Source organism: Aphis gossypii, chromosome 3, assembly GCF_020184175.1.
Source record: "Aphis gossypii isolate Hap1 chromosome 3, ASM2018417v2, whole genome shotgun sequence".
Lineage (NCBI taxonomy): Eukaryota > Metazoa > Arthropoda > Insecta > Hemiptera > Aphididae > Aphis > Aphis gossypii.
The window spans coordinates 43,041,359-43,065,383 of NC_065532.1; the positions used below are offsets into that span (position 1 = coordinate 43,041,359).

Sequence of the window (24,025 nt, forward strand, 5' to 3'; positions counted from 1 at the left end):
ATATAAGTAGGTCACTAGAGACATACATAAACAAAACTCTCTCTACAGCTATAGCCACCTCCTCACCGCTATATTTAAAAAGACCCATGAGACTATTTCGCTTGATCGAATTATCGAATTGTTCACGGTTTGCAATTTGCAGTGACTTTTATTTCTAACGTTTTTCTCCGTCTTTTGTCTGCCGACCTATTCTCTATCATTACACAAATTAATGTGCATCATTTCATTTGCTTTTTTAAATGTGGTAGAATGTGTCACAGATTGTGAAAATTGCACGATTAACTTATTTGAATTGATTATAAAAATAAAATTATTTTTTCAATACTTAACACATTGATGGACAGTACTGCTATAGCAGTAGTTTTTAAATTTGATGTACGTATATCACTACTGCTATTGCAGTAGTTCAATATTCGTTTATTAAAACTCACTACTGCTATAGCAGTACTATTTTCAATAGTTTTATACGGTAGAGAATTTCCCACTGCCCCACTACAACTCAACGGATCATTGGGCACTGTATTTTAAAACCACTTATTTCTATTTTTAGTATTTGCTGTTTATGATAATAATATTATCGGTAATATTATTGACAATTATTTACGACAGCTGTTTATTTTAACGAATAACAATCAGATATTGAATTCACTATTTATAATTTATTTATTTATATAAATTATCGATTGTTTCGTCATAATATTTAGTTATTTGATGGTACTGCTATAGCAGTAGTGATATACGTACATGATAATTACTATGTAGGTGGACACTACTGTTATAACAGTAGTCAAATTACTACTGCTATAGCAGTAGTATGTAATTGCGTTTCAAAAGTTACACAAAAAAAACCACAACAATTCAGAATGTCCATCAATGTGTTAAAATAAGCGAGTTTTGCCATGAACATATCGACTATTAGGCAGTTCATGTACTTCATTTATAATGTATATAATTTTAATTACTGCAAACGAATCGTTTCAGGGATGTACTTCGGACACTCAGACAATTTGCATTACTTGATTTGGAGATAATTTGTGACCCAACGCACACTATTTTATCAAAACACCCAGGGAGATGAAATTGTAGGATCGGCGGAACGTGACGCATACCTACACTAAGATACGTACACACTGTGCACTTCAAAATTACAGCTATACTTCCGCAACAGTGGTAAAATAGGATCGTACTATAATCTTACGAACGTATTATAATATTAATTATATAGGCTGAAACAATGATCTAAGGATATTACCACTCGTGTCTACTAACCGTACATAACGTGTACAATCTATATCGACCGGAAACGGAATCGTGGACGACCTTAGATAACGATAAACCCAGACCACGCTTGAAGGATAACTCCGACCAATACACAGTACTATTGTGAGGTAAACGCCAAACAGACTTGGCCCTTTATGACAAAAAACCAGTCACATACATGATCTATTTCTATTTTTATCACAATATATTTTTGTAAAAAAACTTTCTAGCAAAATATATTATTTGAAAACCATATTAGTAACAGTTTATAAATATAAAAATCGTGAATTCACATAAAATAAGAACATTTAATAAAAATCAAATACAAAAAGTATGTGAAGAAATTCATCAAACATGCTCGGCGTTCTTTTTATTTTTTAATAATACATTTATTCAAATTTTCAGGTACACTTAAACAATATATTTTCAAACTCTTAAGTTTTTATACCATTTAACGAAGTAATAAAAAACTTATTTTTTTTTTTTTTTTAATAAAATCTCCCTTTGTTACTTATCCGATACTACTCACAGACTACAGTAGTGAGTAAATAGTTAATCGGATGATCTGTTCAACATGTATAACAAATATAAACTTAAAACCTACTAAACATGCCTTTAGTATTATTTAAATCATCATATCACTCATATATTTGGACTATTATTCTTTCAACCTAACTTGTCTGAATTTATAAATTTAAATGCATCAACATTTAAAAAAATACCTATCTAAAAAACAATTAACATTAAAAAAAGGTTATACTTATTTGAAAAATAAATTGTATTTCCATGGAATACTCCCTAATTGGTATAAGCAATATGATTATTTAGAAATATGATCTTAAAGTGTACTTAAAATTCAAAAAATTATAATTTGAATAAATACATAATCAACAGATAAAAATTAAATGAGCATGCTTGATATATCATAATAAACGGTACAATATATATTTAAATTGTAATACTAAGATTGCTTAATATGAACTTTGAGGTAATGTTAGGAATTATGTTTAAAAACAAGTTATTAAATATTTACATAAAACTTATGAACAACAGTTAAACAAACTAATGGTATAAATTTAAGAATAAAATTGTTTGTAAAATAATCACACATTAACATATTAAATACTATTTATTAGCACGTATTTATTCGACGATTACGTCTTATTTTCATTATTATTACCTATTATATCTATAGGATATACTACAGTAACTGTCAAAAATCAGTGTACCATCATGACAATAATAGTTATATTTAATCAAATAAAATCAAGTATCTTAAATAATGGTAATCGTTATATCAACACATGAAAAAAAATAATATGGTTAAGTATACAATAATAGTTCATCTATCATACCTGCACAGTGCATATTATAATAAATTTTACTAAAAAAATTTTAAAATTAATTTTTTGTAATTAAAAACTACCTTATGTTCTCTGTCGTCCTCAAATATTTTTGGCGGAAATATCGTTTAATGGAAATGGTGATTAAAACTAATTTGTTCTTGGCGGAAGAGGACAAAATTTTTTAGTTGAATCCAACATCATCTTCCTAACTTTACTTTTATTCGACACGTAAAAAAGTCTCCAAAAAATGTTATTACAGACGTTTCTAGGGTTTATCACTTAAAAACAAAAGTTGTGAATGGTCAATAATTTCAAATCAAATCGAGTTCATATATTTCTCTCCTCTCCTCTTTTAAAATCATGAGTCATAACACTGACAGTACAGCATCGTTTTAGGTAATGTGTCAGATAAGTCCACCAAAGTACGTATAGTTGATAGTAAAAAAACCCACACCCAGGTTCTGCGACAGACGATAAAATATTAGGTCCAAGTACGTAACATTTGATGGTCCTGTATAGCAAGACAATACCAGTCGGAAATCGTAAAAACAGCGTAGAGTACTCACTCCGCTGTGTTAATGTGTTTTCAACACAGTCCTGCAAATAATGAGGTCTTCGAATAACCAATCACACATGTGATCATACCTAGTCAGACAACAGCTGAAAATCACGGTAGAATTCATTTATACCTCTATTCAACATTGGCATATCACACTCTTTCCTCTCTTTCCTGAAAAAAATGATCTAGAACTGTTGATCTATCACAAAGTTTAGTTATCAGAAATAGACAAGGGTAGTGTGAATAATAAATCAAATTATATTTTTATTTAAAAATATATACATTATATACATGAATGTTTGTGTTTTATTATTTTTTAATTAATTTTACGAATCCAACAGAAGATTAAATGAAACGATTTTAACATAGTTTATTATTCTCTCTGAACTTAAAAACTAAATAAATAAAATATAATGCATACAAAGTTCTTAACTCGATACTTGGATATTTAATTTAAATGCATTTTTAAAAAATCATGGAAATACAATTAATTTACTATGAGAAATAATGAAAATATAGCCTTTTCTAACCGGTGTGTAAAAATAAAAAAATCCATATTTCTGTGAATTTGGTCTTAGATAATAATAACAGATTAAGTGAAATCAATCTTGTGATAATATACATACAATTATACTATACCGATTAATTTTATAGCGTTCAGACCGTAGAGCTTTGCATGGTCCGATTTAGAACGGTCTAGACCAGACTGGACTGGACTGCGGACGTTGTGGTTTAAAATGTAATGTGGTTCGGTTCGGTCCGGTCCAATCCATCTTTAATTTAAATTCGGTCTATATGGTCTGGTCTAGTGATATTAATTGTATACATTTTTTTATATTACGAAGTAAAATAAATAACATAATAATAATATTAGTTATATTATTTTAATTTAGATTAAATTGTTTTGGAACACCAAAATAGTTTGTCACGTTTCGTCTTTGTGGTTTAAAATTTAATGTGGTTCGGTTCGGTCCTGTCCAATCCTGTTATTTGTAAAAAGTTATCAGTCCGGTCCGGTCCGAGTTCCTTTTTATTTGTCCAACCCGGTCCGGTCCTAGTTTTTGTTAAAATGTATCAGTCCGGTCCGGTCTATAAAAAAAGCGGACCATGCAGAGCTTTCAGGGTTATAAATAATTAATTATTATATCTACAGTTAGAAAACTAAAAATCTTTCCATACAAATTGTCAACATCAATTTTATTGTTAGACATTAATATTTTAATTTTTTTTTTTTTACTTTTTGTATTTAAAATATAAAACATTTAACTAACCGAAAATATATATAAAATAAAATTATATATATATATATATTAATAAATGCTTTATTATAGGTACCTTGCGTTAGAATTTATATGTATCACAGGTATAATACATAATTTGTAATATGTATGCATAATAAAATAATTCTCTTCGTTTTATTTATAACCATACAATATTACACGTAATACATGTAACTTGTATAATGCGAATATACACAAGACCCCGTTACCTCTGAAATGTACGTTTTTATAATCTATACTTCTGTTTGGTAATTTTTAGTCATACAAACTTAATTATTATTACACAATAGTAACAGTTTCAATTATTTTATAACAAAGAATTTGATAATAGTTAAGACTTAGAATTTAATTTAAAAATTGTAAATACGAATAGCATCACACCATTGCCTTTTAAAGACAATGTAATTTTTAGTACCATTCTAAAAAAAAAACAATTTATTTAAAAACTTGAACAAAAAAAAAACTTAATATAATATTTATAACTAGAGTTTGGATGTTTTAAGAAATTCTAGTACTTTAAAAGAATTTTAAGTATATTTTTGCTTTTTTTCTTAGATTAAAATATGTTTTCTGAAGTTATGTTAATCTACTTATAAAATTTGAATTACACAGTTCTAAATCATCATAAATAAAATTTTCCGACTATAATATTTTAAAAATAAAAACATTAAATTAATATTCTAGAAACAATTTACATACCCTATATTATTTCAATTCTCACAATACTCATAAGATATTTAATTAATATAAAAATTCAATTAAACCACTTTAAAATTATGATATATTTATTTGAAAAAAATGTATAGAGAAAATCATTAGACTATAATATTATACATTATTTTATCGTAATACACAAAACACAACTTTTTTATTTTCCCAACAATTTTGAATTTCCTGTATCATATTTTCAAGACGGTTGTAAAATTGATAATTATTTTCATTAAAAAACTAAGATATAATTAATTAATAATTGATTTCATAACATTATAATAATATTTAAAAGGCATATTTTTAAGTTAAAAATCATTATCAATAATTAGTAGAATAAATTAATTCGTTTAAATTCGAATTAAGTTATTTACTATAATTGTATTCTGCTTATATAGTTGTTTTATTTAATCACAATAATAATACATACTCGAGTTGTGTTTCCAATTGGATAAAAAGGTATTAAGGATCGTTATTAAGAGTAAATAATAACAGAATAATCTATACAAAATTCAATTAAAGTCAATAGATATATAATAATAATTGACCCGGAGTAATTTTTTGACAAGTAACCCACAATTTGAGTAACATATAAACAAGATATGCTTGTTATTCCAAAATGAAGACGAAAGTTTAAAAGCTAATTTATGGGTTTTAATTACACATTCCACAAGCCTAAACTTGATAGTTAATACAGTTTAAATGCATCCATAACCAATTTAATTTCAAACTTCATTAACAATGTATCACGCACATATAATATGTAGCAAAAACGAATGCTAATTATAGTCGTCACCATTATTTAAGCCATCACATCATTTGTTTTCAAAACTTATTCAAAATGTATAGTTTCTAACAACTTCTTTAACACAGAAAGCACGATAAATGTATATCACTGAATTAAGCTCCTGTAAAATAACACCTTGATAAGAAAACCATAAACATATGATATATGTATTAATTTATATTCATTATTTTTTCTATGATTATAGAACAACACAGTACTTTTATTTTCCATAGAGTTAACAAATGCAGAAATCTTGAAGTATTTATGATATATAATTACAAAAACCAAAATTATATTTTAATAATTTAATACATTTCATTTGTTTGAATATTAATGCTTCAATAATAAGTAATTCCAGTCGTAACGAATTTATCAGTAGGTAGGTACTGATAAATTATATACTTCTACTATTCGAGATATATTGAAGTATAAGTATAACTTCAAACCTACCTATCTTAATTTTATTGTATAACTTACTTTTAATAGTCTTTTTTTATTATGACGTTTAAAAATGCATTTCATAAATTATATGAGAATGACAGTTAACAGATTTAGTGATATGTAAACAGGTTAAATAGTTATACGGACCATTACGTTAAGTTCTTATACGTTTCGATTAGCGCAGTTCATAAATCTAAATTAAAGACGTATCTAAATGTTTTGACACCCATATTAAAATATTAATAAATAAAATAAGTGTTCACAAAATCATAAATATTGAGTAAGCTTTTTTTATTTTAAATTCAAAAATATTACTAGAGCAGTACTATAAATTTTTTATTTTGTAAAAAGTGTACGTATACATAAACCACATAATAAAAATTATTCAGAAAAAACATAATATTTTGTTGTTAAACGATTCAATCAAAATCGGTTAATCTCAAAATATATCACATTCAATATTCATAGATTAATAATGCAGTAAACATGTTGGTCAAGTTTATCATTATATATTTTTAAGCATTTGTAAATGATATTTATTATCATTCAACATTATGGTATTTGTAGTTAACGCTATTTTCTAATTAGAAGCATTCATTTTTCGATGAAATAAAATATACTTAATATATTACATAGTTAATATTTGTACATAAAATAAATTTAAATGTTCGCTATTTATTTTTATTGGTTATTGAATGGTGTAGGCTGTATTGCACTTACATTAAATAAATTTAAACGATTATAATCTTGATTTATATTAATTTCCATGACAAAAAAATGTACATTTTTTTCTCAAAATTTTAATTCAGTTTTATAGTTACACCCTTTTACAAAACGCTGATGTTAAGTGAATATTGCACATATTATTTCACTTTCAAGTTGTATCAATTATACACATAAACTTATATTTTTCAGTTAAAAATTAAATTATCTGAATATTTTTGTTCTATAAAACACTTAATTAAATATTTAATAGTTATTCTTGAAACTTAAATTTTTAATAAATATTATAACCATAACATGTTTTTAATTATTATTATTAATAATATCAATGACTTATGTATAATAATATAAATATTACAAGTATTACTATTTTAATACAATAAAAAAGAATACTTGCCAACAAAAATACAAAAATATATTCTTTAACTACCTATGTACCAACAAACTGGAATATTTCCTATCATAATAAATAAATACGAATCTCATAGAAAACTAGAATTAAAAAATTGACGAAAATTGGTTTAATTTTACTTGGTACTTGGTTTTTATTAAATAATTTGATATAAATGTAAAAATAAATTTTTAAAATAAAAGATAGGTAATAAACTTTAAGACTAAAAACTTCACAAGTCAGTAAAATGTAGAAGTATAGTGTTAATAATTATAAGAAACTGTACAATATATAATATGATATGGTAGAAAGTTTCAACTAAACCTCAAGTGAGCAATAACGATAAACTTAGTAGTAAACAAGTTTCACTTAGATTATTAGTACATATTTTGAATGACATATTCTATGTAATACTAAACTTAAATAATTATAATTACTACCGAAAGACAAAATTACATTTACAAAACTAGTTAGTTATATTTAAAAATTAATTTTATTCATAAATTAATACCATAGTTTTTAATATGTAAAAGAGCATTTATCAAAAATACCCTTATATCTCCTTAATAAAAATTAATATTTTTTAAGTAGACGGTTGAATGTGTTTAATTTAATTATTATTTATTATATAATACTATATTAAAACAAATTTTACTAACTACTCTTAGAAAATATCGTATTTTTATTTAATGACCTTGATAAATCCTTACATATTATATACACAAACAATGCGGCCGACCCGAATGATCATTATAATTTGGGTCATTACAAAAGGGATGGTAAATCTTAACATATATAAACGATTGTAGCAATTGTCGGATTAAAGTTTGAAATATATTTTGTATTCAAACACAAAACTTAAAATTACTAAATTATACAAATTTAATATTAGGTTATCTAGAGAAGATTGCTTTAATTATTTTCTATTAAGTTAATTTTCCCTGATCGAGTCTAATTCCTATGTAAAATACACATTTTTATAACTTCCAATAATTCAAAATAAATCCTATAAATTATTTATAATATCAGACATTTTTCGTTTTTAATTTAAAATTTAAATGTATATTATACATGGAAACGTACAACTACAATACATCAATTATATATAATGGACATAAAACTAACATCAATACAAGATACAGTAGTGGACTAGTCCGGTGTGCCACTATTCCATAGAACAGTGGGCTGCTACCAGAATATATGTTTTGAGCCACTAGCAATAAAATATATATAATTTAATATTTATCCTTTTTTCATTTTTCATTTTTGTTTAATGTTATATAATGACATAATATTATCATATTGAATGGCGGCGACCGTTACTCGTTATAAACTACACATAGTATAGGTACAAAATATAAAAATACAGAATATAAATTAATCGGAAAGTCAGAAGATTTAGATCATAATATAATACAGGTATTGAAGCACGATTCATTTTCAATGTAATATATGATTAATATTTTACCTTTTAAAATAATCTTAAGTCAAAAAAAGTCAAAAACCACTTAAATTGTTTTTTAATTTGTTCAAAAATTTAAATTTAATAAAATGAAATTTATTATTCTTGAGTACATAAAAATGGTATTTATTTATTTTGAAAAATAATAAAAATCAAAAGGTCACTGCCAAAATATTTTATGAGCTACATCCCGAAAGGTCTACATCATATAATAGTGTAATATTGGTAAGTAACTTACACATAAATAAGTATTTATTATCAATTTACACAACAAAAAATACCAATGTTTTTCTACGCTCAGACAGATTAATAGAATGTTTTCAAATTACTGGTAATGTTGATAAAATTAAAAACCAGACAGATCCAAAAAATACTTCAAATTAGCATAGTACAAATAATGTTTTGGCCAGTGAAATACCACAGCCTAAATACTCTTAATTACCAAAGTGTGAAAACCATACAATTTTACAATAATACTGTGATGGTGTATTTTTTAAAAAAAAGTTTCTTTCATTCATTCAAAATTCAACCGATATCAAAATTGTTTTTTTCTCCATACTACAAATAAATAAATCAAACAAAATGAATATTTTGAATTTTATTTAATACAGTTGAAAGATATAGTATTAGTCATTTATTATACTGAACAATTTGCAATACAGTAACTGCATTATAATTTGAATTACAGCTACTGTCTTTCAAATAATTTACAAGCTGTAGACATTTATAAACAAATTAATTGAAATATTTTGTTTCCGCAAATATTATCAGCCTAAACAATTAGAGTTTTTTTTTCTATAGTGCAGGAGACTTAGCCTTTTAATAATATGGACAACTAATGAACTTAGAATAGTGGGATAGACTCTTCCCAGACCATCCCTGACAAGATAGATTAAAAATATTCTCAATAAAATAGTATATATATATATATATGTCACTTTTAGTATCATTGGCCCATTATTACTATAAAATAATTAAAAACATATTATTAACAACGAAACATTAAATATTGCTAATAAAACGCGTTTTAAATAATATTTCAACCGTGATATATTTATATATTGCGTCGTAAGTAAATACACTTCTTTAATGAAACTATGTAGATTTACTTGGTAGTTTTTTATTGATTGAGTTTAATATTAGCGTGGGAAAATTAAACAAGTAAAGCTATTTTAATAAAGTTTTAAATATAACTACAAAAATAAATGAAAATATTCATACCAAAAAAACAAAAACATCATAAAATACAAAAGTCGATTTTAAGCATGTAGAATATTTTTCTTGAAAATTAATGATATTTGTTTTCTTGTAGTTCCATTTTTTTTAAAAAAATATTAGAATAATAAATAATACCATAAATCATTATTGATATTTCAAATACATAAATACAAATCATGAACCAAAAATTAGTATAAGGAAATGTCAGCGAACTATTCGATTTCTTTCTCTGATCCTGTATCTGTAACATGGACAATTTTCAGAAACTCAGCAACTGATCTAATCTTGTGAGTTCTATTGTAAGATTTAATATTGAAATTAATTTATACATATTAACTAACTATTATTAACATTAAAGTTAACAGCATTGTATAAGTTTGTACGTTGGATTCTTAACATAATTCAATTTTTATGCAAATTATATGTATGTAAAATATCAACATTTAAAAATGCTTTTATAAGTATATCGCAAAAAAATAAAATATTATAAAAAACCAACGTACAAACTTCTATAATGCTTTTATTCAACTAACTTAAAGTTTTACAATAGATCAATTCAGTTTTATATCAGAAAGATAACAACCCAAAATTGATTCTATTGGACACCAATTTTACATATTGCTCATGGGTCAGAGGCTCAGAAAATAAAAATAAATAGTGCACTGACATCATATATTAAATGCATACTTTATTTATAATTTAAATAAAAAACTTTTCTTTCATAATTTTATACAAGTATTACCTTTTTTAATGCTGAGTGGAACCATAAATATACATACATATATCTGTTGATATTCAAATTTTATGCTATTATATTTATGTAAAAAACAAAAATATTTTCATTATCTTTTGAAACAGCAAAAATACAAATTAGATATAGCTTATACATCAGGTTTTAAAAATAAGAAATTCCAATTTTTTTTTAAATCACCGGACAAAACAATTACAAAATGCAGTTTTTTTTTACAAAACAATTTGTAACACAAAATTCTCTATGACCTATATTATTATGAGTTATTTTAATAAAAATTTAAAAATATGAAGTTAAAATTAAATCAATGAATAATAATATATTTATTAATATTAAATCAAATTATAAATATTTAAATATATATTATGTACAACTTTTTTATGTAATATTTGAATTTTAAATTTTGGAAAAGTTAGATATTTAAACAAAAAGAAATAATTTTGATTATATTATTAAAATATAAAATATATTAGCTGTAGAGATTTGAAACTACCACTCATTAAACAAATCATTATTTTCTATAGACAATGACATGTTTAAAATATTCATATTAGTTTTAAGTTACTTATACCACAATTATTCTATTCACAACATCTTAAAGTATATTTTTAACTATTATAAATTAATAAAATTAATATTATAATAGTTAATAATACGATTAATATGATATTTTTTAGAAATATTAATCCGATATATACTATATCAATAGTAAAAACATAAATAACTTAAGTTTTATAAATACAAGTAGATTATAAAATACTTTTAAAAATAGAATCTAATTTTCGGCTCACTGTTTCCACTCAGAATCGTTTTTTATATACAATAATTTATCATTGATTTCAATTTTAGAAAATATATTACTGATCAGTTTTAATTACGAAATAGGTACACTCAAAACTATAACAACTTTCCCGATGTTTTTCATTAAATAATATCAATACCAAAAGTATTTTAAGTTAAATTAACTTCTACGGTTGTTACTAAATACTTTAAAAAGAAAATTAATAGAATACATGTATATTATAAACAATAAATTCCTTGTAGTAGTAAAATAAATAAATTAAGTCCGTATATAGTTATTTTTTTTTTACATTCAATGGGATAAGAATACTACTTGTCTTTATGTAATTAGTAATCAACTTGTTTAAGGTTTACCATGCTTTTTTTATGTATCAAAAGTTAAGTAAGGCTTGCACAAAACCTGTATAAAGTTTGGCTTCAATAAAATTTAACTGATTTCAACTATGATATATTATAAATTTTAATAATACAGATTGATAAGTTAATAAAATACCTATTTTATTAATACCTAACTTAACGCTTAAACAATAAATTAATATAAACTAGTAAAAGAATATATTACATTCCTCGCAGAACTCAAAATTTAAAACATTAAACCAATAATTAGTATGTTGGACGGTGCACGATATAGACAATATAGATACATTACATCCATAACTGTCATCAATAACAGTTATAAAAGTCATTTTTGACAAACGTCAATCAACAATAATTACAAACATTTTTTGTATTCTTATTAATACAGTTTATATGATTTCATATTATAGAATATTCATTTGTTTTACTAAATAAACATCCAAATAATAGAAAATCCTGTGAAGTAACTCTACTGTATAGTAGATTTCATATTTAGCCCATCATTTAGTAAATAAATTTAATAAGGATATGTTAAATATTAATCTAATAATAAATCATAAAGGATACATTTTATAGAACAAAAGTTAATTTAGGCTTCAATATTCTTCGATGAAGCAAGTAAATTTGTGATTAAATTCGTTAAAATTATAAATTATTATAATTTACAAATATTTTGGATATTTTATTTTAAAATTTTGAATATCTTATTTATGCAAACATCTTTATTTTGAAATGTATACACTATACAGGTTAGAATAAGAAATACCTACATAATATAATATCATGATAAATTACATCAATCTTATCCGTGCCTTTGGCGACTGTTTCAAATTTGCTTGTATTATAATTTTCTTCTGGGGATAAACTTTTCATGGACCAATCAGACTATACCCAACTCAACCCAAGGGTACAGTTACTGTAATGATACACAATGCAAGTTGCTTGCAAATTACTTAAGATGTTTAGCTCAGTTTAATAATAATTTCATCATTTCTTGGACATTTTACATATTATCAGCTTTACGTTCATTAAATTTTCATAAAAATAGTCAAAAATATTAATTTGTTTTTTAATAAACTATTAATACGAATATAATTTAGTATATTTTAATTTATACATATGTACACACACACACACACATAGTACTTATTTTTGATTTAAGACGTTAAATAAAATATTAACATAATTAAATAAAAAAAAACCATAAAAGTGAATAAAAAGTCAGTTTTTGAGGATTTGTTAAAGAATATAAGGATTTGTATTAAACTTAAAAAAATTATGTGAGTTAATTGGGTATATTTTATGATGTAAAAATAGGAAAATATTGGAACAAACAGGAACCAGATAAATAAATTCAAATAAAACATGAACAGTCACATATGACCTCATTATTTTAGTAAACGAATTTGATCTAATTTTAGTCTAAAATACCGAACCATAAACAATCTTGAATAAAAAGTATTTCGTAAACTAATATAATATTACTTTAATCATAAAACATCTATACCAACAAGCAAATGAATAAACTAGCTACGGGAGAAGGGATGTGTTTTCTCAAATTTGTTTAAACATTTATTTTAACAATAAATAATTTCCAGTTAAACAAAATTTAAGATTTGAAGTTTTTTCAATACAGAAAAGTAAAAGTATTATATATTTTTATACCTATCTTTTATTTTAACTTTTTTTAACGATTTTCACAACTAATTTAACTATTGAATTACACTACAATTTTAATCACACTCGTAGGTTTACTTTTAATAGCTATTCGATATGTTATAATTAATTAATAGCTAAAGTACAAAAAAATTTTTTTTATTAATTAAATGAATATTCAATATTATATAATTGATAAAAGTTTTGAAGGAATAATAATCAAGTAAAGAAAAAATCATCCATCAAATTTTGTTAAAAGATAACACATTATAATGAAGAGAAAAATATTGAATAAAAACGTTATTAATGATTTGAGTTATACCTTAAATATACCATGAATAAATCTACAAAATGCAGTATATTGTTTTATTAAAAATATTTCCAAATTGATCAAATGTTTGACTTGGTCATAAATTATATAGCATCTATAGAAATTTATTTTTTATTTTATGAATTAGATGGTTGGATGAAAATCAATGCTATGTATATACAACAATCGCATAGCATAAATTATTTAAATATATTTTAAATTTTAATTTATTAAAAAAAAAAACTATTACAATATTTAAAAAATGTAATAATTATTATATAAATAGCGTATTTGTTTTATATTTTTGTTAACTAAAATCTGCCGGTTAATGTCTTACCTTACCTTAATTATATTTATAACTAGTTTTGTACTGAACGTGTTCAGTGTTCATAGCACCAGTTACACTACCAAGTATTGTTATTTATATATAATCTATAATTGATTACTAAATTAATGTTCACCATAAAGCCACCTTGAAACGTTCCATCCAATATCGGGTTCTGGTGGTACCACAGGGACTTAGTTTGATTAAGACACCTAGTCACCGTAGTCACCACACACCGCCAGAGCACTAAAAAATCAACAATCTAAGTCCCATAATCAATCCCCCCCCCCCCGCTAACGTAATGTGCAAATAATTGCCAAATTATGTCAATTTTCATTCACCTTTGGATATAAATCATACAAAATATTTCAGAGTATCAACTCGAATAAAAATGAAACATTTACAACTTTCAATCAACTACTATAGGTCAACTATAAAATTATACATAAAACTATAATATATGATGATGCGATCGAAATTTTTGTTTCCATCAATCAAATATACATTATTTTAAAAATAATTCTTGACTTATTATTTTAAGACTGTACGCTTAGTGTGATTCCAGTTATGGAATTGGAATACCTGCTCGAATTAAAATAAGACATTTCTAGTTTATATTGCTATTAGTATTCATAGTAACGATTAACAATTTTTCAACTTTTTATAATAAGATATAGTTAAGTTCGTAATATTATATTTTAACGATGATTAGCTTTAACACATGGAAGTATTGAAGTATAATTTAGTATAATATTATACTCGTATTTAGCTATAGCTAATAAAATTTAAAGCCAACCAAAATTTAAATGGTGTCAAAATTTTAGATAATGTATAATATAATTTAAAGTGAAATGAACTTCATATTTTTTTACATTGAATTATCTATGCATAAAATATAAATTTGGACACATTTTTATATACCTAGTTATGAATTTTTTGAATTTATAAGCATCGATGTAAAAGTTAACTTTTTATAAATCAAAGAGTATTTGCTATAATTTGTAAACTTAAAAATTTTTTTATTATGAAGACATGCGTTTACCTCGTGGAAATAGTAAAATAACATACTATTAAACAAAAATTTAAAAAAACATATTTAATATTCTACATAATGCTTTATCATAGTCGTAATTTTATTTAAGGATACGTAAAATATCTGAATACTAGATGATGTCCTCTTCATTATAGTAGGCTGTAGTTGTTATATTACCCTTATTCTAACTAGCTAGATACTAAATTTGAAATGAGAAGAGAGTGGTTTTTCTATAGTAGTACTAGGTAGATATATATATATACAATACACATTGCATATAATATGTGATGAACATAATGGACAAAGAAAACACATTTTAAGCTGAAATCCTCTTATAATAAGGAGATGATGGTAGAATATATTTGTTAAGAAGATATATATATGGTTCAAGTATTACACTCACTATCTTACATTAAATAAATTACATTATTACATGCTAGATAGTAACATCATAAAGTTTTATTAAATTAATCGTCTAGTCAAATTACTGATAATGGTAATTAATAGCGTATAATTATTACACATTAACATTTAATACGCATAATATATTGCAGGTATATAAATGACTCAAATTAGTGTAGGTATATCTATCCCATAGGTATTAAATACCATATATTAGATTAAATTAATTGTCCTTTATAAATATTTCTATAACTATGTTTTTTTACAAAGAGTAAAAGTAATGAATAAGAGAGAACCATGACAAATAATAAGCTTAAGATAATTGAGTGGTAGATACCAAATGTAAAAAATAAATGAAAGAATACTAAAGAAATACTACATTTATGTATCTTCATGACATGAATGTTGATGTTAGTCATCTAGTAAATAGTGATAATTTTTATGATTAAAATTAAATTAAACTAAACAACTAGAGTGATTAAAATTAGTAAACAAAACAACTTATACTTTTCAACAACAAAAACATTCCGTAGATTTAAAACACAAAATTAATTTTACTATAAGGTTTGTATTTTATTTCATTATTATTTTTATTACTTTTTTTATTTTTTTAATTAATTCTAAATGAAATACTAGAAATCCTAAGCACGTATTTCACTTAATAAAGGAGTTTTTGTAACATTTTATTGACTTTCTTATAAACTCAGAAAAGTAATCCAAAAGCTTAAGATTTTGCTTTAACAATTTCTTATTAGTTTAATCTATGTTTACCGTAATAATAATTTTGGAATTGTAAATACATCAAAATATAAATGTCCTCTTCAGTAACAATTTTTTTAATCATGATTTACCTACTAAAATTAAATATTTTGTCCAAATTTATTAAAGTTCTAAATAACTTAAAGGCTGTTGAGTTTATATAAATATTTTTTTTTATCCTCCCACTCCCTTTTATTTAAAAAATAATTATTACGATGAAAACAATGAAATCTTTAAAATGTATAAAATATAATATGTGCATTAACAATATTTTATTAAAATAAAACAAACCTTGTAATGAAGTATCTTAGAAAAATTTATTTTTCAATTTCTTTAAAATATCATTTCACTAGTCAAACAATGCCAAATAAAACAAAAATATTCGCACAACGTACTTAAAATATTATTTTACAATATAGACTTACAAGTAAACATTTCCAATATTTATTAGTTATAATATGTATGATAATAAGACATATTATATATGTTTTCACTAAATAAATTTAAAAATTTACAAAGTGATTCACAATTATGCTTATCCATTTTTTTACTTTAATAATGCGATTACAAAAACTCTGAATTTTGGAATTTTTAAATATACTTAAGATTATAATATATTCAAATACTTGAAATATTTTATTCAATTGAAGGGGTGCCCTGTGGTGATATAAACTTCTGTTTATCAAATTAAAACCATCCTTTTTTTACTTAAAATTATTCAGTTGATGATTTTTAAAAATGTTTATTTATCTAAATTAAAATTCGGACGAGTATTTCCCTAGTTATAAAACCTGTACTAATTATAATATATGTTCATATTTACGAAAAAAGTTTAATGTGAAATTCTATGAATAGAAAAGACAAATATTGTTTGTTTTTAATTGATTCACAAATTATAGGAAGTAAGCTATATTAATCTATTAGCATTTTATAATTTATAATAATTTTCTGAATAATAACTAATAAGAACATGGCCTAAACAAATATTAAATTTGCATACATATTAATTTTATAAACAACCATAGCCGGACTAATACCATGGACTAATATTCTTAGTAACTACATGAAGTTCAATAAACTAAACTACTCATTCGAGTTTTGATTTAGATACATTCAAGTTTCAAAAAAATTACTTGTTTAATAATATATAAACTAAATAGAGTAGTTATTATTTTAAAAATAGAAGTTTGTATCACCATACACACTCCTTAATTAATACAACAAATTTCGAGAATTTAATAATATGATCTTTAAATATATTTTAAATTTCTAATAGGTAATTTTTGGAAAGGTCAAATTAATCAAGAAAAACAAACAAAATCTTAAAGAAAAACTAGAATTTTTAAGTAAAATCATTTTTTGACTCAATCGATTGTTTATTTAGTGTAACTTAAAAATCAATAACTTTAGATACTTAAAATTTTCATAGAATATTTATAATTACGTTTCCTACACTCCTACTATATTAGAGACGTATTTAGGAATTTTGAGACCCAGGTTATCTGAGTGCCATTACTTTTGCCACTACCCAAATTACCTAGGTACCGTATTATATCAAAATGCTTTACAAAATTTACCGCTTGGAACCCAAGCCCCTCCCTAGCCCCTCTAAATACGTCACTGGATATAGTTTCAAAATATTTTTTGAGCTTTTTTTTATTAAATTTCGATAAGTCATTATTTACAGAGTCAAAATTATAGAATATTTATACAAGATCCCACATAAGTTGTTCTTTTATACATTTAAATTTTAAATTTTTACAACATTTCTCAAAATCGAAAACTTTTACAACTACAAGCATTTTTTAGTGTAAAAATCTAAAAAAATATATGTATACAAACGTAATTATTTTTTTTGTAAATATATTTTGAAATTCGAATTTGAACGAAATTAAATATTTTAAAGATAAATAACAATATTTATTATTTTAAATAATTCGAAAACATTATTCGTAACTTCGTGGTATGTTTACATAATAAATTATTAAACTAACTATATATACGTAATGATATTTTAAAAATATTTAGATCCATGTTAAGATATTATCTATTTATAACACGAACATATTCATCCTGGTATGGGGATATTTCAAAAGTTATTGACAATAATATAATAGGGTATTAGCATATAATTATAATAATTAAATATTAATAATATAATAAATGCAATATTTTCGATAAAAACTAAATCAACCTACCTACTAATAGTAAAATCATTATTCGTATAGATACAATGGTATATTATTATTAAATCATTTAAATCTTATTTAAAAACACCTATTTGACAACCTAATTTTTAGCAGAACAATACCGACTTGACCACATTTATTATTATTATTAGTTCATCATAATAAAATATGAAATAAGTATAATCATTTGAAATGACAATGAAATAGAATTTTGTAAAATAGAACGTGGAAGATTGGTCTTTTTCAATCGTTTACCAAATAATTTATCAGGATTGCTGAAAATGTACTAAACTTAAAGACCCATGTGTAATCAAAACAAACTTTACTAAATGAACACTTAAAGACGTGTAACGATTTTGGACAAATTTCTCAATACTGTATTCTAATTTAAATTTCCTAGAGTAAATTTAATAATATCTATAACTGAAAAAACTAATAAGTACTTCAACGTCTAAAGAAAATAGAATAAGTTGAATAAACAATATTATCAGGTTAATGAATTATAAAATTACATTGATTAAAGTATTTAATAATAAGTTTACTTGTAATTTTTAATAATATTTTAAATTATCGTATAGCATACGATTTTATAGAAAATTAACCGATACTAAAAATATCTTTTTAACAAAATTATTGCAAAAATATTGCATTATACCATGTTAACATGTTTTATATATTTTTTCTAATACTTCAATAAACTATAAAAATTACAAATTAACAAAAGTAACATGTTTATAATGTCATTGAAATTGAACTAAATTATCATAATATCTTAATTAGTATTAATAATTAACTCTAAATGTTTAATCTACGTCTTCTAATAAAATTATCAAACTGTACAAATTTACAAATGTATTTTATTTTTGTAATACAGTATTTTTTTAAACATAAAATAAAACAAATACACAATAGTTGTAAAAACAATATTAGGTATCTTTTTTAGTCGATACATAATATTTGACTAATATAATAATTAAAATAAATACCTATAATTTAATTGTTAAAAATGATTCGATAGTGATAAATTATTAATATAACTTTTTGATAATATGATATGCAATAATATAAATATGCTTTTATGTTGCAAAGAATAAATAATTTTGAAAATGTATTCATCATTATAACCATTTTCTTTATCTGTTTGATATGTTACTGACATTATAATTTGTCACAGTGGAAGTCTCACGAGAATTGCCTCTATTTTTATTTTTAAATTTAAAAAGAAGACATAAGCCATCTTATAAAAATGTATAGGATACTACAAAATGATTATTTCAATTCGGTTTTCTTTTCAATTTCAAAGATAATTTCTACAGAAAAATAAATGTTTCTAGTGCTTATTTCATTAATATTTAACTATATTAGTAACTTATTTTAAAAATGATATACAATTAGCAAATACTTTAAGTGATTTTAACATGAATAATACCATAACATAAAAGTAACTACTCGTAGTAATTTAATTATTAATAAACTGTTCATATCAAATATATTATTATTCACATTCTATAATGTGTATCACCTCAGGTAGTTTAGCTTATAAGTAGCACAAATTAAGGGTCTAAAAAAAGCTATTGTAATAGTATGCAAATTATAAGTTCCATTCATTAAATATAATGACGTATGAATAATTAAATTTTTAATTATTTAACTATAGTTATAATTATATTATATTATACGACTGCATTATTTCATTTAAAATTTAGACAGTAATACAACATAACGCATAGATGATATATGTAATTAAATAAGTCGAAAATGTAATTAAAATATTAATATTTGTATTCATTATAGGTACTTCAAAAAATAATAAAAGAATTTTTTAGTTTGATATTTAAAATAATATATCATAATTTTAATACTACAACGTTAAATTATTGAAACCTGATTCTATAATTCCATTAAAAAAAACCGAGGGAGTTGTACTGTTGTATTTTAAATGTTAAGTGTTTCTCAGATTGAGTAAATCACCGCAGGAGTAGATGTATTAAATTTGAATTCAATGATAAATTATTGCATACAAAAAACGATTCGGAGTGGATACGGTCTGTCAGTCTATATTTCTTCTATATTTCTAAATGTATTTTATTATTTATTTAAAGTACTATAAGTAATTTATTTTTCTATAACACTCCAGATTTGACTCATTTTTACAAAAACAAATCGCATATATTATACATATAACTATAACTATTTTTGACTTGCATAATATAAGCCTATATCTACGTATCGTAGATCGATATAAATAGGTGCATAAATATCATAAAGAGATTAAAAATAATCTAAATATATTGAAAAATCAATTGAACCAAACAAATAAATAATAAAAATATACAAAATAATAATATACTTCAAAAACTTATGAACAAAAATAATGCCAATATATTTTCAGATTTTTAATTGCAACAAGAAAAATTTTTGAAGAATTAAATACTATATATTTTCAAACCTTTGGTGTTAAAATTAAAATGTTAACATATTATTTTCAACAACAAAATAATACATTCATTTTTGTTACGAATTTTGTAAAAACTGTAATTTCAAACGCTTATAAAAAAACTGTTACCGTGTATTTTTAATATTTTTTAATTGGATAATAAAATTTATAAATTTATAAGGAACTTTGTATTACATTTTCAAACATTTTTAATCTAACATAAATATCGAATAATACATAAATCGTAAAAATAAAGAAATTTAAATATCATAAAAACCTAAATATTTTTAATATGTTACCATAAACCATATTATTAAATATTACATTAACGTTTCAAAAGTGATATCATAAAATACTTGATGAAAATTTTAAATTCCTATAATTATTCATTTTTCAATTACGATTGTTTCAACTAATTACAATTTTATACCAGAAACTAGCCTCGCAGTTGAAAATCATTTTTTACCTAAGACACCTTAAAGTGATATCAGAATAAAAAAAAACAAAACATCAATGGTTCCCACAGAAATTTTCACCAGAAGAGGCCAATATAAACATAATATATAATTATATATGTATATATAACAATAATTTATCTTATAATCAAAAAGTATAGTTACAAAAAATACTAAAGAAAAATATTTTTTTTTTCAAAAATGGTATTTTATAATAAATTAAAATCATGTAAAAAAATATTTAAAAACACGTTAAAGCTTCTTGAGAAAATAAGTGACTACCTTTAAAAGAAGTAAGAACCATCATAGTGTATAGCAATATGTAACCACAATAAGTATACTAAAATTTATTAGTAAACGTATAATTATTATATACCTATGATATATTATATGTTAGATTATACGTGAGCTTAGATCAAAGAGTTTGTTATGAATATGATTAAAGTAACAAATGGTAAAATTGGTTAATTAATATTAATCTCTATAATTAGTATTTTCAAACATAAGTTCTTCTAATATTACCAATAAAATTAAAAATATTTGCTATCTCAATTAATAATATTACAAGTATAATAAATTGTGTTAAAAATTCGATTATTACTAAACAATTTAAATCAGTGACCAATTATTGCTGATTTAAAACAGTTTACAAAAAAGATTTTTGTAGCATGAGTTTTGAGCAGGAAATTATTCCAATTTTAAGTGACTTAATAAAATAATTAATGAGCAAACGTTTTTAAATTTTATGCTGAGATCAAAAACCCTCAGCGCATTTGCACATACTTTATGCTAATAAAAAAAAAATCATGATATCAATATGCAAATTGATAAGAAAATAAATACATTTTAACAGAATATATTAATTTATTACCTACTATGCAGTATAATATTTACCACTAGAATTTTCGAGTTTTCACGAATAGGTACCTAATTAATATCAACCATCAAAAACAATATATATACCAATAACTTCTAACTACTATAATATCACTATTCACTTCAGACAATTGATAGCAAGGGAGCGTATCTGTTTTAAAGATTCCTGTATTCTAAACTCTAAAACTGTCGTTTTCTCAACATCACGGGTGGTTATCTACTTAAAAATATCAATAACTAGATCAGAATGTTATTCATTTCCCTGAAGAAATGAAATAAACTAAATTACCTAAATTAAAATAATGTTGTTCGGCTCTTATATTATCTCTAAAACTTATATAATCATAACGTTCAATCCAATGAAGATTTCTAAGCATACCAAACGGTCTTACAGAACACAAAGCCAATCGTCACGCAGATACTTGACACAATACAACACAAGTGGTAATTTTATATTAGGTATGTAATATGCACCACCGCATTTGGATAGACTTAGTGCGACACTGTCGTTATCCTCGATCAGTGGGAAGAGAGGTACTGGAAAAGGGATGCAGCAATTCATTTATATTATAATAATAATATAGTACACCAACCAGTAGAATTTTCGGCCGCGATACATAATATTGTTATTTACGACGTGGAAGCACACGTCCCGTGCAGTTGGCGTGGGCAATTTAACGCATGCGATCCGTTTCCTTTCATACGTGCCTTCCAGTACACTACTCTTCACCCCTCACTAGTCCCCCGACCAATCTCACTCATCAGTCTTGTTTTTGGTCAGACCGATCGAATAGTATGCGACGGGTATGCAATATATATGAAACTAGCGCTCGAATTACCCCCTAAGTCTAGCCTCATAAACGAACGGATAAAAGACGCATTATCACACTTCGGTAAATCACTACGATAATCAGGTTGGTGAAATCGCAATAATTTGAACAGAAAAAGATTCATGGTCGTCACGATATTAGTAATATTATATGGTACCATACGATCAGTCGAGGAAAAAATCACACACGGCGTTGATCTCAAAATCATCGACACACTTAGGCCACTATTGTGTCATCAATCGTCTTTAAGTCAACAATATATCTCACCAATGATCAAGTATTATACAAGGATAGTAGACAACTTTAAGACCCCATAAATCCACTGCAAAATACCTCTGTAAAAATACTACGTATAGTAGTAGTATACAGTGAAACCGAACACGGATTTTCATGTGATTTTAGATTTCATCTCGTATAATATAATATAATGTATATTGTATATATCTGTACAATTATTTTCGATGAGACTAATGTATGCTATGTTTTATCTAACACATTTATATAATATTTATTATTATTTACCTTTACTGTAATATTTAGTATTTATAATGCATTTTATACTATAAAATTAATCATAAACAATTGAGATATTTTAAACAACAAAATTATTTTACATAATAATTAAGTAATGTATTTTTTATTTATTATATACTTGTTTTTAAAGTAATT

General features: G+C 23.7%; 1 protein-coding gene across 1 annotated transcript in view; it reads right to left on the minus strand.

Annotated features, from left to right (window-relative positions):
• LOC114128867 (glutamate receptor ionotropic, NMDA 2B) overlaps positions 1-24,025 on the minus strand; it is a 279,007-nt gene that overhangs the window by 246,450 nt on the left and 8,532 nt on the right. The gene's annotated exons all lie outside the window — the stretch shown is intronic.